We start from the raw sequence: 15,564 nt of genomic DNA on the forward strand, positions 1-15,564 counted from the left end.
TTTCTAGGAAATACATGCCTTAGAAGGCCATGTTAACAGGAAGGATAAATGCTCACCTGTTTGGAGTGTTGACAGGCACAGAAGAGCCTCGCTCCCACTCCCCCTGACATTTCTCTTTCTTGTTGGAATCTTGCTCTATGGGGGCCTCTGATATTAGGCCAAGCCAGGATGGCAGTCTCCAGGGTATGCAGTCTGTGTCCTCCCTTTGCGCCTTATTTCTACTTTTTAAAGAAACAAGGAGTCTAATAAAATAAAATTATGTATATGAAAGCACTCTGTAGTGCAAAAGAGCTAGTACTGATGCTGGCTTTCCCTCGCAGTTTTATTTTCATCATTTATGCTAAAAACTATATTAGGAGCCGGCTGGTCCACCATCTGTTGACGCACCTTCTGTAGAGCATGCTGCTCACGCCGATCTTTGTGCTGTGGGTCATTTCTCATGCTGTACTGGGGGCAATTGTTGAATGGGGCTTCCGCAGAGGCAAAGCAAGCATTGTGACCCCTTATCATCATTATGTGAACTTGGCATTATTCTTTTGCCAAAAACATCTGCCTGGAAGATTGCGGCAGGAAGCAACTGGTAAAAAGTAAGGCTCTAGCTTAGCCTGTCACTCACTTTGCTCGAATTAAACCTATTTGCATTTCTAAAATGTATTAGTTCTATTCAAAGCCTGCCATAGAAATGGAAATGGCCTTGGGAGAACAGCCTGTTCCTAATCAGTGATCCTGGAGGATGAGGCAGTCACTGACTTTGAAACCCAACCTTGACTTCTCTGCAGGAAACCCCAGATGCAAGTTTCCAAAGGTAATCAGATGTAAATGCCACTTGCCTACTCAGTGTTACTAATTACCAGTGTCCTGGCACTCGGAGCCTGCAGAGTTGATTCAAGATCCAGAGGAGAGAACTTCCTCTAGAGGATATGAAACAAAATTTACAAAACAATAACTGCAGACTAAAAAACCATTCTTAAATCTTCAGTGAATTTAGCGAAGCCACTGGTTAAAAGCTGCAAGGGTCCTAAAATCCTAGTTCCATAAAGGAAAGGGATAGTGAACAGTTAAACTCAGAGAAACAATCCATGAGGGGGGAAAGGGATTTTTAAAATGAGCCACTAAACATTGCTATTGAGAATTGATATCTCCCCGAAACGCGCTGACCCATGACAGTGTCATCTTTACCTTCATATTTATCTACAGACAGCACTATGCCAGCATTAAGGCAGATTTTAGTCATCACCTAGGGATCAGACAAGTGCCCCACATGATTTCCTGATGCTCGAGGGAGTCCCCAAAGTTTAATCGATGTTTTCTTGACCCACTTTATTCTGGGGTTAAAACTGGGCTCACAATTATAATTACAAACATGGTTTCATGATGTAACATCCATAATTGCTTTCATTCCCCCTCAAATCTGAACATCCATAATGGATATTTGTTTGCACTTCGAGGGCATCATTTGGACTGTGTGCCCACCCATGTGCTCTTGTAGGCTCAAGTCACCACAGCAAGGAGATTCACCATGCACCATGGGGTACCCAACAAATTTTGTGAAAGGTAAATGCTTCTGAATAAAAAAAAGCTTTAGATATTTTTTAATATGGTCTTTCTCATATGAAGGTATGTGCAATAAATACATGCCTGTTGATTGAACAGAATTTTGGATAAAGTCTGCAATCTATGCTACTACTTCTTTATTCATAAATTTGAAAATGTGTAAAATCCCTCAAGATTGGCCCACTATAACTAGAGGACTTGCTATATTTGTCTGCCTCAATTTCCACCTGCCCAGATGAATGTTCCAAACCCTCTTCAAATTTTCTTCTAAATATTTTTCAGGAGCCTACAAGAGATACCACATATGTGTATTTAATATCCAATTCTTGGGAAAATGACACACAGGAGAACCCCAGAACTGGAGTTCACTCCAAGAGGCCAAGTGGGTTTTTGACTTTGTGCAGGAAAGAATTCAAGCTTAAACTCTAAGTAAAAAATGAAAGTACGTTTATTCAAGTAATGGAGAGGCTGTGGTGGCCATGATCATGCCACTGCACTCCAACCTGGACTACAGAGTGAGACTCTGACTTAAAAAATAATAATAAATGGCCAGGCTCAGTGACTTAGCCTGTAATCCCAGCACTTTGGGAGGCCGAGTCAAGTAGATTGCCTGGGCCCGCAGGTTAAAGACCAGCCCGGGAAACTTGACAAGACTTTGTCTGTACAATTAAAAAAAAAAAACTTAGCCAGGCATGATAGCACATGCCTGTAGTTCTGGCTACTTGGAAGGCTGAGGTGGAAGGATCGCCAGAGCCCAGCAGGTTGACCCCGGGGTGGCTGTGAGGGAGCCACTGCATTCCAGTGTGGGCGATGGAGGGGGCTCCAACTCAAATAATGATAATAACAATAATAATAAATAAAAAATAAAGTAATGGAGAAACAGAAAGGTGGTTACTCCATAGGCAGAGCAGCCCACATGGACACTGCTGGCTGCTTTTATTTATGGCTTCTTGATTATAAGCTAAGCAAGAGGTGGATTATTCATGAATTTTCCAAGAAAGAAGTGGAGAGTTCTCAGAACTGAGAATTCCTCCTCTTTTTATACCCTATAAATTAACTTCTAGGAGTTGCCATGGTAATTATAAACTGTTATGGCACTGGTAGGAGTGTCTATCAGTATGCTAAAACATTGCAGTTAGTGTAAAACGAGCAAAAAGGGTAAGCAGAGTTTGCTTTTGTGGCCATCTTGGTCTTAGGTGGTCTCAGTTGACTTTGGCTGGTCTTCTCACCACATCCCATCTTGTCAATGAAGTCCAGGTCTTGTGATCCTCATTTTGGGAAACTAGTCCTGCCAGATCCCTAGCGCATGCCTACTAACTGCTGGACACTGTGTTAGGAAATGGGTATACAATGGTATTAAATGAAACAGAAGTGGCCATTGCTCTCATGGAACACCCATATGGAATTATCATTTCTTTCCCTCCAGCATCCAGCAGGACCAGGTGTCTGAGTCCCTAGAAATCTCAATTATTGCTGGTGGTCATGAAAAATGCCATCATTGTATTAGGTTCATGTGGCTGCTGAAACAAATTACCACAAACTCTTAAAACAAGGTAAGTTTATCATCTTACCATTGTGTACAGATATCTAAAGTCTGAAGTGGGTCTTACAGGACTGAGACCAAGGTGTCAGCAGAATTGCATTCCTCTGGAGGCTCAGGTGATAATCTATTCCTTGCCTTTTCCATCTTCTGGAAGCTAGTCACTCACATCTCTGGTTTCATCATTTCATCTCCTTCTCTGAATCTGGCCCTCTTGCCTCTCTCCTGCAAGGAAACTTGGGATTAGATCGGGCCCTATAGATAGTGTGACATAAACTCCTCATCTCAAGATAATTAACTTAATCACATCTGTAAAGTCCCTTTTGCCATGTAAGGTCATATATGCACAGGTTCTGGGGATTAGATCAGGGCTGTCTTTAAGGGGCTTTTATTCTGTCTGCCACAATTTCTATCTCTGTTAAGGCTACTGACAAATTTTACAGTAACCTCCAGTGCACAGGATAATAGTACCACTTTATGACATGGGACAAAAATACACTTTCACAACAGTTAATTTATTCTTCTGAAAGTACTGATTAAGTACCGATTATGTGCTAATACTATTCTCAGAGCTGGACTTAGTGATCAACAAGCAAGATAAAGTTCTTGCTCTCAAAAAACTATAGTTCTCAGTTGAGGAGAACTGGCAGTAACTAAACCCAAAATAACCAATATAATTAAAATATTGATAAGATCTCTGAAGGCATAAAGAAGAATGATATTATGAAAGGTGACTGTAGAGGCGCTGGACATAGGAGACCTCTCTGAGGAGGTGACTTGAAACCATTACTAGATCATGTGAGGAAACAGCTACCAAGAGACCCCCTGAAGCAGCTCTCGAAACAGAGGGAGCACTGACATGAAGGTTTTGGGTAGGAGTGAACTTTGCACATTGCAGAATACCAGTGTGGTTTGGAGCTTGGAGGGTGAAGGGAATTTTGAGTGAGATGGAGATTAGCGATGTAGGTTGAAGCCAGATCACATAAAGTCTTTGCAGAAATTGTAGAAAATGTTTTTGTCTTGGGAACAATGGGATGCCAAGATGGGAATATTAAAGAAAAAGTGACCCACAATAACAAAATCATGAAACCAGCCTAAGTGTCCACCCACGATTAATTCGACAAAGATAATGTGGTATAGGTTCACCATGGAATACTACACAACTATAAAAAAGAAAGAAATCTTGTCCTTTGCAACAACATGGATGGAATTGGAGATCATCATCCTAAATGAACTGACTCAGAAACAGAAAACCAAGCATCACATGTTCTCATTTATATATGGGAGCTAATGGCCAAAAAGACTAAAATAATAGTCACTGGGGACACCAATAAAAGAGAAGGTAAAGATGAGGATTAGGATTCAGAAATTACCTATTGGATACAACGTTCACTCACCTGACTCAATCCCCACTACTACAAAATATGTCCGTGTAACAAACATGCATGGATGCCCCCTGAATCCAAAAGAAAAGTGGGGGAAAAAAAGAAAAATGATCCAATGCAAATTGTTAAAAGAACTCTCCAACTACCATATGAAAAATGGATTGTTTGAAGACAATGTGGAAGCTGAGATATGAGTTTCAAGATAAGTTTAGTAGTCCAGGCAAGAGATAATGGTAGTTTCATTGTGTAATGGAAGTTATGGACACATCCAGGATATATTTTTGAAATAGAACTTGTAGATCTTCCTGGTGGATGGGAGTGCAAAAAAAAAAGGCTCAAGCACTTGTTTTTTCCTCAAGAAGGTGAATGAATGGTCAAGCATTGCTGAAGAAGAACAGGAAGACAGGAAGGAACACACATGAATGAGTTTGTTGTGGGGAGAAGGGAACACTAAGAGTTGAGGTCCATTTAGAATAAGTCAAATTTGATTAATTAGACTTTGAGAGGAGATTCAAATAAACAGTTGGATATCTGAGTCCGGAGCTTAGAGAAACTATCAGGGAAGGAAATATAAATGGGAAGTCACAGAGATGCAGAGACACCCACATCATCCTCTGTGGGTGACACTCTGGACATTCTGCTGCTACCACCAATGAGGTCAGTACACTGAGACCCAGAAGTTGCAAAGACAGAGTGACCCTGAGAAAGTGGAGAAGCAGCCCCTGGGCACTAAGAGTTATCCCGGGCCTAGAAGCCACAGAGCCTGAATGAGACTCCAGTGGTCTCTGGCTCATTCCAAGTCCCACTGTGGGAATGGAGACTCACCAGGAAAAGTGCCAGTAGGGGGTATTTCCCAGTCTAAAGGAGAAGTTGCACACTGGTGTCCTTGGAGGCAGGTGTTGTCAGCAGCCGAGGTATGTTTGACCAGACCAGTTTTTAAATATTTAATTATTTGTCAATATTTTAATATTTAAAGGATTTTTTCCTCTTGAAAATTATGAAAAGGCATGGTAACCCAGAGCCCACATTTCCTCTTGGCAGCTGTCAATTACAGCTGAGGTGTCTACTCGCAAATCACCATCATGCTATTTCGAAGCAACATTAAATCCCGAGCTTAAAAATAAAAAGCCAGATTATTCAGAGTAAGAAGAAATTATTGTTCCCACTATTGAGCCAAATGAATTCCCTGCCAAGGGCTGCCCCTCTCAAGCATTGCTGCATTCCACTGAACAAAGGAATAAGATCCACTTGCTATAGAAGTACGGTCCTCTCATGAAGAAACTTGATCATCCATCAGGATTTAGTGACATGGACTTGCAAAGGTCATCACTTCTCCCATAGTTTTTCAGTACTGTTTTCGAAAAAAAAAAAAAAGAGAGACCAGGCTCGGTGGTTCAGTCTGTAATCTCAGCACTTTGGGAGGCCGAGGTCAGTAGATATGGATTGCCTGAGTTCTCAGGTTAGAGACCAGCCCAGGCAACCTGGCGAGATGTCGTCTCTACAATAAATTTTTTTTAAAAATTAGCCAGACATGGTAGCACACACCTATAGTTCTGGCTCCTTGGAAGACTGAAGCAGAAGGATAACTGGAGACCAGTGGGACGACGCTGGGGTGACCGTGTGTGTGCCACAGCACTCCAACCTGGGCGACAGAGTGAGACTCCAACTCAAAAAAAAAAAAGACTTAAATGATACCTGGAGAGCAGTTTCTAATGTATGCTCTTTCAATTATCCAACCTCCCCCACAATACCTGCAAAGACCAAAAAAAAAAAAGGGGTAGGGTGAAAACTCAGAGCACACTGTATAGTCATCTCTCATTTTAATCTATCAAAGGGTGATCTGAGTATTGATGCTTTTCTTCAGTCAAGGCTATGGCCATCTTTACCTCCATATCAGATATGGAAAATAAACAAATAACTGGACATAGAGGTTATACAGAGTAGCTCTGGTGCAACGGTATCTTAGAAGTTTGTTTCATCAAAGATAACCCAGGTGGCAGATGGGAATCCTTCGTTTTCTGAATATCTGGTAAAAATCAGTTCAACCTCTCATTCCATGACCTGGAGTGCCAAAGTACTTCCTACCCTTTCTGTGCATCCCAAGGGTGCTAGTATTCTCAAGATCATTCTTTTTCCTCTGGTTCAGCATGTGGTATCTTAGCAGTACATCAACTTAGATCCAAAAATGTCTTTTCTTTCTTGATTCAACAACAAAAATTACTCATGCAAAGTACTCATGAACATAGCAGAGTTTACTAAAAATTAGCTTGGTTGGAGGTATAGGGAACCCAAAGAAAGATTTACATGACAGAACTGTGCTGAATCAGTCAGGTAAGGCTAAGTTAACAGATGAACCTCAAATCTTAGTGGATTTCAGTAATAAAGTTGTACTGTCCATTTGCCCTGCTTGCACATCATGGTTGGCTCTGGCTCTGCTCCTGTTTTCTTCTTCACGGACCAAGGCTGGCAGAGCATTTGTTATCTGGAACACGGCCAGTCATCACAGAAGAGGGAATCACTCACTCACTGACTCTTAAAGCTTTTGCTTGGAAAATCACACACATCAATTTCACTCTTGATTTATTGACTGAACCAAGTCACATGATCATGCCTGAGTTCTAAGAGTGTGGGGATGTATCATTCTCCCACAAAGTGTGGTTCCAAATATAGATGAGCTGTAATACAATCTACTACATCAGCATTTTTAAATACAGTAGTGGATATCACCCTCTTCAATTCTTTGGCAAGACCCTAAGGGGCTCAGTACCCCTTACTTCGCTAATACCTCTTTCCCACCCTCCAGAGCTATGCAATTTCTCTCTCCTTGTCTCATACAGAACTTAACTTTAAGCTGTTGTCAATACACAAGGCCTCTACACCAATCACTTGTCAAAGTATTTCTTTGAAAACAGGAATGTTGTTGGCAATTGCTAAAATAATAATGCTTCCTCTGTCTGATTATACAAGGAAACTTTATAAGTAGGAGTGGAAAAGGCAGCACTCTGAATGCTTTAAATGGCAATTTTACATCATAATTTGCACCAATTCCAGATACCAGGAAAGCCACAGTAGGCTTAAGAGGAAGTTGCCATTTTGGAAGAGCAGAGGAATGCCATGAAAAAGCTTTCTAAAAGCCAGGCATTGGGTTCAGACCTGCTCATGTGTCTACCACCTACCTTCAGCTCTAGCTCAAAAAGTATTCCAATGGTAACATCAGTGTACAGAAAACAGAGCCAATACCAATCTGTTGGCAAAGACCTATTCAAGATACAGCTCATCTTTGTTTTATTTTTGAGTTCGGTAAAAGAGAAAAACAATTCTCCATGGGCTTACTGACTTTGTATAACTTATTTATAAAATGTTTATTCAAGAAACTTGCCCAATAAGAAAAAAGTCAAATTCTAAAAAAAGGCAAGAGATTTGAGCAGGCACTTTGTAAAAATGAATGCCCAAGTGTCTTATAAGCAAATGAAAAGACACTCATCTAAGAAAATATGGCAGAAGACCCCCCCCAAAAAAATGAAATTATTTTTTGGAGGGCAAGCCCCATGTAGTACTAGCTTCCCTCACCAGGTAAATGATCTAGGAGCTCATCGGCCACAGTGTACCAGCTCACCTTGTATGAGAGGCTGCATTTGGCTTCAGTGAAATTTTTTTTGGGGGGGAGAGATCTTTTCCAACGTTTTTGTCCATTTCATGATGGATGATTTATGAGCACACCTGCCCACACTGTGCTGAGCATTTAGCAGTTTTTGACCAAAAACAGCATGACCCCTATTCCTCACCCTGCATATTCACCTTATCTTGCCCAGAGCACTTTTTTTTGTTTCCCAAGGTGAAAAAAGTTCTCAAAGGAAAATATTTTGCTGATATAGAAGAAGTAAAACAAAAAATGGCAGAAACATTAAAAGGCATTAAAATTAACAAGTTCAAAAACTATTTTGAGCAGTGGAAAAAGCATTTTGATAGGTGTATTGTATCAAATGGAAAGTACTTTAAAGGTTATTGAAATTTAAACATGTAAGAATAAATACACAATTTTTATAAATAAATTTTATTTTTTTGAAGTCTCCTCGCATAATCTAAAATTAACAACAACAACAAAAAAACACTCTAGTACTAAGTTTTGGTGAAGATGTTGTACAACTGAATATCTCAGATATTGAAAACTCATAGTTAGATAACCAAGAGACATGAGTACGTTTTCCTACCAAAAGAAGCAAACGAGATTATGTGTAGTAGGTTTCCTCATAATTACCAAAAGATACAAACCACTCCAATGATCTCCAACATAAAAACAGATACATAAATTGTGGTACAATCAAATAGACTACTACATAGCCATAAAAAAATCAACCATTGATATGCACATAACATGAATGAATTTTAAAAACATCTGCAGATAAAGCTAGATAGAAAAAGTTCATACTGCTTATACGTAGTTCAAGAGTAGGAAAATTTAATTCATGGTAATAGAAGTCAAAATATGATTTTTCTGGTGTAGAATATTGATGATGAAAGGACAGAAAACAACTTTCATGGGTCCTGAAAATATTCTCTACCTTAATCTGTATGGTGGCTACACAGATCTATATAAAATCTTATTAAACTCTACGTTTTGTGGGGGAGGGGTTGCAGTCTTACTCTGTTGCCCAGGCTGGATTACAGTGACATGTTCACAGCCACCTTAGCCTCGAACTGCTGGGCTCAGACAATCCTTCTGCCTCAGACTTCCAAGTAGCTGGAACTACAGATGCAAACCACCACGCTTGTCTAATTTTTTTGTAACGTATTGTAGAGACTAGGGCTCACCAAGTTGCATAGGCTGGTCTTGAACCGCCGGGCTCAGGCAATCCTCTTGCCTTGGCCTCCCAAATGTTAGAATTACAGACTGAGCCACCACACCCAACCTATTCTAGATAATTGTTCTTCATGTATCTACTCTATGTGTGTTATATATTCAAGCTTCTTATTTCACCAAAGAATGGAAGCCTTGTCAATTCTCACGAGAAAATTAATTTTCCCATTTCAAAAATAATCTTAAAGTCAAAAGGTTTTAAAAAAAACATTCAGGGTGCTTCTTGAAAGATTGGTAAGAATTGGTCAGGTGATAAAAGAACTCAAGTTTCAATGACTGAGAAGAAAGAATAAGAACTGTTAAGAGAGTTATGATTCAGCACGAAATACTTGGAGAAAATTCTGAATTATTAACATCTTTAGAAATCTGCTCTTGGATTTCCAGAAAATGGGAATCATTAGGAAAATGAGAAGTTGTCTAATAAGCCTAATTCAATGATTCGTTTACATGAATTAGAATTTTACTCTGGAAAATAAACAAAGAAACTGGTGCTCTGTTCTTTCTTCAGTTGGGATCCAGCAGTTTCCAAAGGAAGCCAGAGAAGTCTGGCTTGAATCTTAGCATTCATATACTCATCCCAGATGCACAGGCAGAGGGTTAATAAAAACACATGTCAAATTGTTTCTCTGTAACTATTAGCAGCATTCTTAGTGTGTAAGGGTAGAATCTTGGGTTCCCTTATTATCATTCTTCTTGTCCTCATCTGGGGTAGAATATTTTTCCTGGACAGAATGCCTGTGGGATATAGACTAGTGACTAAAAATTCACAATTAATTACCATGAATGTCAGCCTTTCAACCTAGACCAAGAAACCCTGAGATACACAGGGGACAGCCAAGCACAGGCATTCCTTAGCTAACAGAAGGCTATTGTTTCCATTGATTACAGCAGCACCTTGGCCTCCCAAGTAATGAGTGACAGAGGCAGTCTTAGGAATGAATGCTTATCTCACAGGGACAGACTTGATGCTATCGGTTCACTTTATAACATCTCTATGTAACATCTTTCTTCTTTTGGTGACTAAGTGGGTCAGAGGGAGAGGCCTGAGTGAGCCACAGTGGCAGAATTGGGGCTGTGCCTCACATGCACCATCACATCATCTTGATGACACCAACATTTCCTCCTGGTCTGGCCTTTTCCCATCACTGGTTACAATGCAGACGCCCACCTTGTGGTTTCTGGCTATATTGTGAAGGAAAGATTCATCATTTCAACTGCCTGCTTGATTCAAAGATATTGTGGGTCTTTATCTCCCAACTGCAAAACCTGATAAGAATGCAGAGGTGATGTGAGAATTTGTAACCAATTATATGAATTTTTGAACTAAACAAATGAGAGAGAGGAGTGAGATGAGAGTGAGAAAAGAGAATGATTGTTGCTTATTGCTATTGTATGTATCTCTGAATTCTTTCATGTCTTTTGATTTTGCTATAGAAAGAGAGAAAAGCTACATTATATCCCTTGGGTTTGGCTTTGGAAGACATAGGGGTCAGGGTTGACTCAAATATTTCCTGAATATGAAACTTCGGGAGAATCTCTTTAACTCCATGGATCTAGGATATTTCATCTGCCTAAGAAAGTTCTCAACAAGAGACCCCCATAGGTTTCTCTCATCTTTGACATTCTAGAATTCTTTCAAGTTTTCCTTTTTTCTTTTTTTTCAAACTAAAACATACCAAGATTAAATCCAGTAACTTGAAACAGAGCAGCACTTTGCAGGAACAGCAGGCTCTAGCATTTTCAACCTCACACTTCTAGATGAAGCTCACCTCTGCTCTCACTTACAGGTTGTGTGGCCCTGGACTCTCCCCCTTAAGATTCTTAAACCTGCTTGCTTGTCTGTAAAATGTGTGTAATAATACTTGCCTCTCAGAGTTTTTGTATTTTCTATAAAGCCAGGTAAGATGACTGACTTAGAACATTAGCTATTATTATGACTGTTCATCATGTACTTGAGAACAGACTCTGGAGTCAGATTTCTTAGGTTCAAATTTAAGCTCTATTTCTTTTTGTGCAAACTTGGGCAAATTGCTTAAACTTCAGTTTCATCATCTGTTAAATGTGGATAATAATAACACTTACCCCACTGAGTTGTTGTGTAAATTAAATGGGATTAACATAGACAATGTTCTTAAAATAATATTTGGCACAGAATTAGATACTATATAAGTGTTTGGTGAGTTAAATAAAAATAAATGAAATATACATATATGTACATAAATGTGCTAAACAATTGATATCCAATAAATGTTGGTCATGGTGGTTATAACCACCACAGAACCTTTTTTTTTTTTTTTGACTAGAGCTGAATCTTTAGAAATCAATTCCTGTATATGACATGAATTGGCAGTGAGGATGGAGAAATAGGGACATGTCAGAGAAAAGCTATGAGAACAACTAGTAGACATGATCATTGAGAATACTTGTGCATGGAAACAAAGGTAAGCAGAAGGCAGAATCAAATAACTCTAGATGCTCTCTGGGCAGCATTGTAAATGGTGGTGGCTTTATTTGAATGGAAACTCTAGGGAAGCATAAGATTTGACATAAAACAAAATGAGTTCATGCTTAGACATATTGAGTTTGAAGTGTCTTCAAGGCATTCAAAGGCGAAAATCCACTCTTATGCAAACAAGACCAGCACAGAATCCTGGTCAAGACAAATTCCAATAACCACAGGAACCTTTCTATTTTACCCACAACAACTTATACTCAGTTTTCAATAAAACTGAAGAAAGTCAGTAGAAATATTTGTCCCTTGTCACCTGCCTACAAGGCCTTTGCAAGTCCGCAGGCCCAACTTCCTCTTTAGATTGACAACATTTGATGTCAGCCACTTGTCCCTTGCAAAGGGTTTTTCACATCTTATTCCAGCTTGTGTGAAGAATGCCGTCCCCATTTTATTGACAGGAAATGAAGTTGGAGCTAGACTCATGTCTTCTTTTGGTCCAAGCACCCTGCTGTCACTTAATTAGCACCAACTGGTAGGCACTATGTTTCCTATTTAACTCGCATTGTGTCATTTACTCCTCAGGTCAACCAAGGAAATAAATTCCATCAGCTCTATTTTCAAATGGTGTAAAGGAATTTGCATAAGATCATATTGGTGTTTTGACAAGTTTGGGATAACTGAGTCCAAATTTGTGTTATGTTTTGTGTCTTTTTTGGATTTTATTATAATAATGTTTAGATGATAATACAAGTTTGTTCAAGACAAACTAGTTTTAATGGGTTCAAATTGAGGCTCTGTCTCTTAATAGCTGTGGGGCTTTGGGAAAGTTACTTAACGTCTCTGTGTCTCGGTTTTCATACTTGTAAATTGTGATAAGTTAATGGCATATATCTCAAAGGGCTGTAATGTGAATGAATTAAAATTTGTAAAATCTTAGCACAAACCTCAAAATTCAGTAGGCACTAGGTTAATGTTAGGTATGCTATGGCTATAATTATCATTTTCTTTAGGAGGAGATCAAACTTTCGAAATCAGTTAGCTGTAAACCACATCCATTTATATTTCCTTGTTTATTTGATTCACATTTACCACAAAAAAATTCAAAACGCTGATGAAAAACAGTATACAACAGGCTAAAAAGGAAGGAAAGAGTGAAGGAAAGAAGAAAATCAAAACTAGAAAACAAAGGCAAGATTTGAAGTGGGCACAGATCATTAAATTAATGTTATGAAGTCTAGAATATTTGCAACATTTAGGCCACAAATCAACTATGAATTTCTAGCAGTTAATGCAAAGAGGAAAATATAATCACAGAATACAAAAGACAAAAGAAATGCTCAGGAGAGGCACAACTAGTTTTTATGAGGAGTTCAGAGGAAAATTTCTTCCATTGTTCATAATTCAGGGAACAATGAATACTTATGCTCACAAGTGCTCCTCCATTGCAGAACCCTGCCCAGTTAACAGGTGTCAATCTCTTTAAAAGTCACTGGCCCAAAAGATTCCACAAGAAAGAAGCCATGGTGGATCAACAGCATTGTGGTGTGGTTTTTATTTCCACCAGAGCTCTGGGCCTCCTTAGCTCCACAAGAAGGTCTTTCTTTCGCTTCTGTATTTGGTTTAGAGGTTTGGCTGTTAAAAAAAAATAACTGTACCAATGGTTGGATCAAGCATCAGACATCAGTTGAGTTGGGTTTGCAGTCCCTGGGCTTCCTGAGGTCATCAACATGTTGCCTTTACAGTTTCTGAGAGGCCAGTGGAACATAAGAAAGAACAGAGAATTTGCAATCAGGCAGACACCATCAGTCTGGGTCCCCACAAGTCTCAGAACCCCAGAAGAGCACTCAGCTCTCACCACTCTCATTGTGATGTTCCAGGGCCATTAACCTCCTTCTTATTTCAAATTTTGGAATCTAAAAATGCCGGGTCCATTAGTGTGGCCTCAGATGGATAGGACATGCCTTCAATTCTCTCCAAATTGAATTCTCTTAGTATTCAATTCTAGTTGTTTTTTCTTGAGGCAGGCAATGCTTCTTGTTCCCCAGCTGTCTTCCCTCCTGGGTGTCTCCTCAGCTCTGCCATTACCGACAGGCACAGCCCCATCTCCAGCATTCCCCAAATAACTCACAGGCTTTTTCCCTATGGCACCCTCCCTATTTGTAACAACAGTTTATATATAACTCTACTTAATCCTTAAAAATTTAAATAGCTGATGCTGAAGACGTGGCTTTTTAAAAAGTCATAAAACCATTAATATAAGCCTTTCATATCTCTACTGTAGGGCACAATCTTTCCCATTCTGAGCTCTTCAAGCATTTTGATTCTTTTAAATTACTCATCACATCTTGCCTGGTTTTATGGTTATTCAGATTCATAGCTTAACTGTCTCTTCCAATCTAAACTGTGACTTTCTTGAGGCAAAATCCACATATAATCCATGCAGCAGATCTTTAAATATCTGATAAACAAAATTTTTAATATTTAAAAGACAACTTCGAGGGGAATAGGGTAGACAGAGAGGGGCATCCTTCTGAAGGAGTTACTCATATAATGGGTGAGATAGATACAGGAGCTTGGTTACAATTCAAATTTGTAAATACCATAATAGACTAAGCTAAGTGCCTATAGGAGCATGGGTGCCCAAGGCAACTTTGGCAAATGAATTATTTATTGCAAGAATAATAAAGGACATGAACAACTCATGAAAGGAGGTTCATGGGAAGCACTGACAACATAATACTTGGTTAATACAACAGCCAAGTTGAAAGGGGAAACAGAGTGCCTTGTAGAGCTCTGGACATCAAATCAAACATGTAGAATTCTGGGTGTCAAACATATCAAACATTTGCAGGGAACACAAACTTTTATCCTTGTTTGGTTTGACTTCTAACGGTACTTTACCTAAGGGGCACTGAGTTACATAATGAAGAGCATAACAAATAATAGTTTTAAATAGTAGAAATGACAAGTTCAAGATCACATTTTTTATCCCTTTGGGAGAAGCGAATCTCCACAAAAAACTGAAAAAATAAAAAGCTTGTGAGGATGCAGAGGCACTGGATCATTCATTTGACATTCATGGACATTTGAGTCATTCCATTCATTGCTGGTGGGAATGCAAAATCTTGCACCCAGGCCGGAAAACAGTTTACAGCTTCTTATAAAACTAAATATGACCTACCATAAGACCCATTAATTGCATCTCAAATATTGATCCCACAGAATGAAAATGTATGTTCCCACAAAAGCTTGTACACAAATGTTTACAACAGCTTCAATTGTAATAGCCAAAAACGAGAAACAACCCAGATATCCTTCAACTGGCGGATGGTTAGGCACATTGTGGCACATCCACACCACAGAATGCCAGTCAGTCAAAGAAAAGAACAAACTATTGATATGTGCAACAACTTGAATAGATTTCCAGAAAATTATTCTGAGTGAAAAAAGCCAGTCACAAAAGGTGACACAGTGTATGGTTCCACTTATATAGCAGTCTTGATAAGCACCAGGGGCGCCAAAAAAAGGTATACACATTTTAAGCGATGTTCTCTATGTATTACTTTTAGTCTGATACAAGCAGAAGTGTTTGGATGCTTTGAGCATCTCTTGTAATTGCAGATGTCAAATGTGACTTATATTCATCTTTTGTTATCAGTATATATATGACAATCAGTATGACAATTTTATTACAGCTTTTTCTTTCTTAAAATGCGTATACATTTTTGGGCACACTACGTATAATAGAAATGATAGAAAATGATGGAAATAGACA

This window comes from Carlito syrichta, unplaced genomic scaffold (assembly GCF_000164805.1).
Source record: "Carlito syrichta isolate Samal-C Ts95f unplaced genomic scaffold, Tarsius_syrichta-2.0.1 Scaffold128200, whole genome shotgun sequence".
NCBI lineage: Eukaryota > Metazoa > Chordata > Mammalia > Primates > Tarsiidae > Carlito > Carlito syrichta.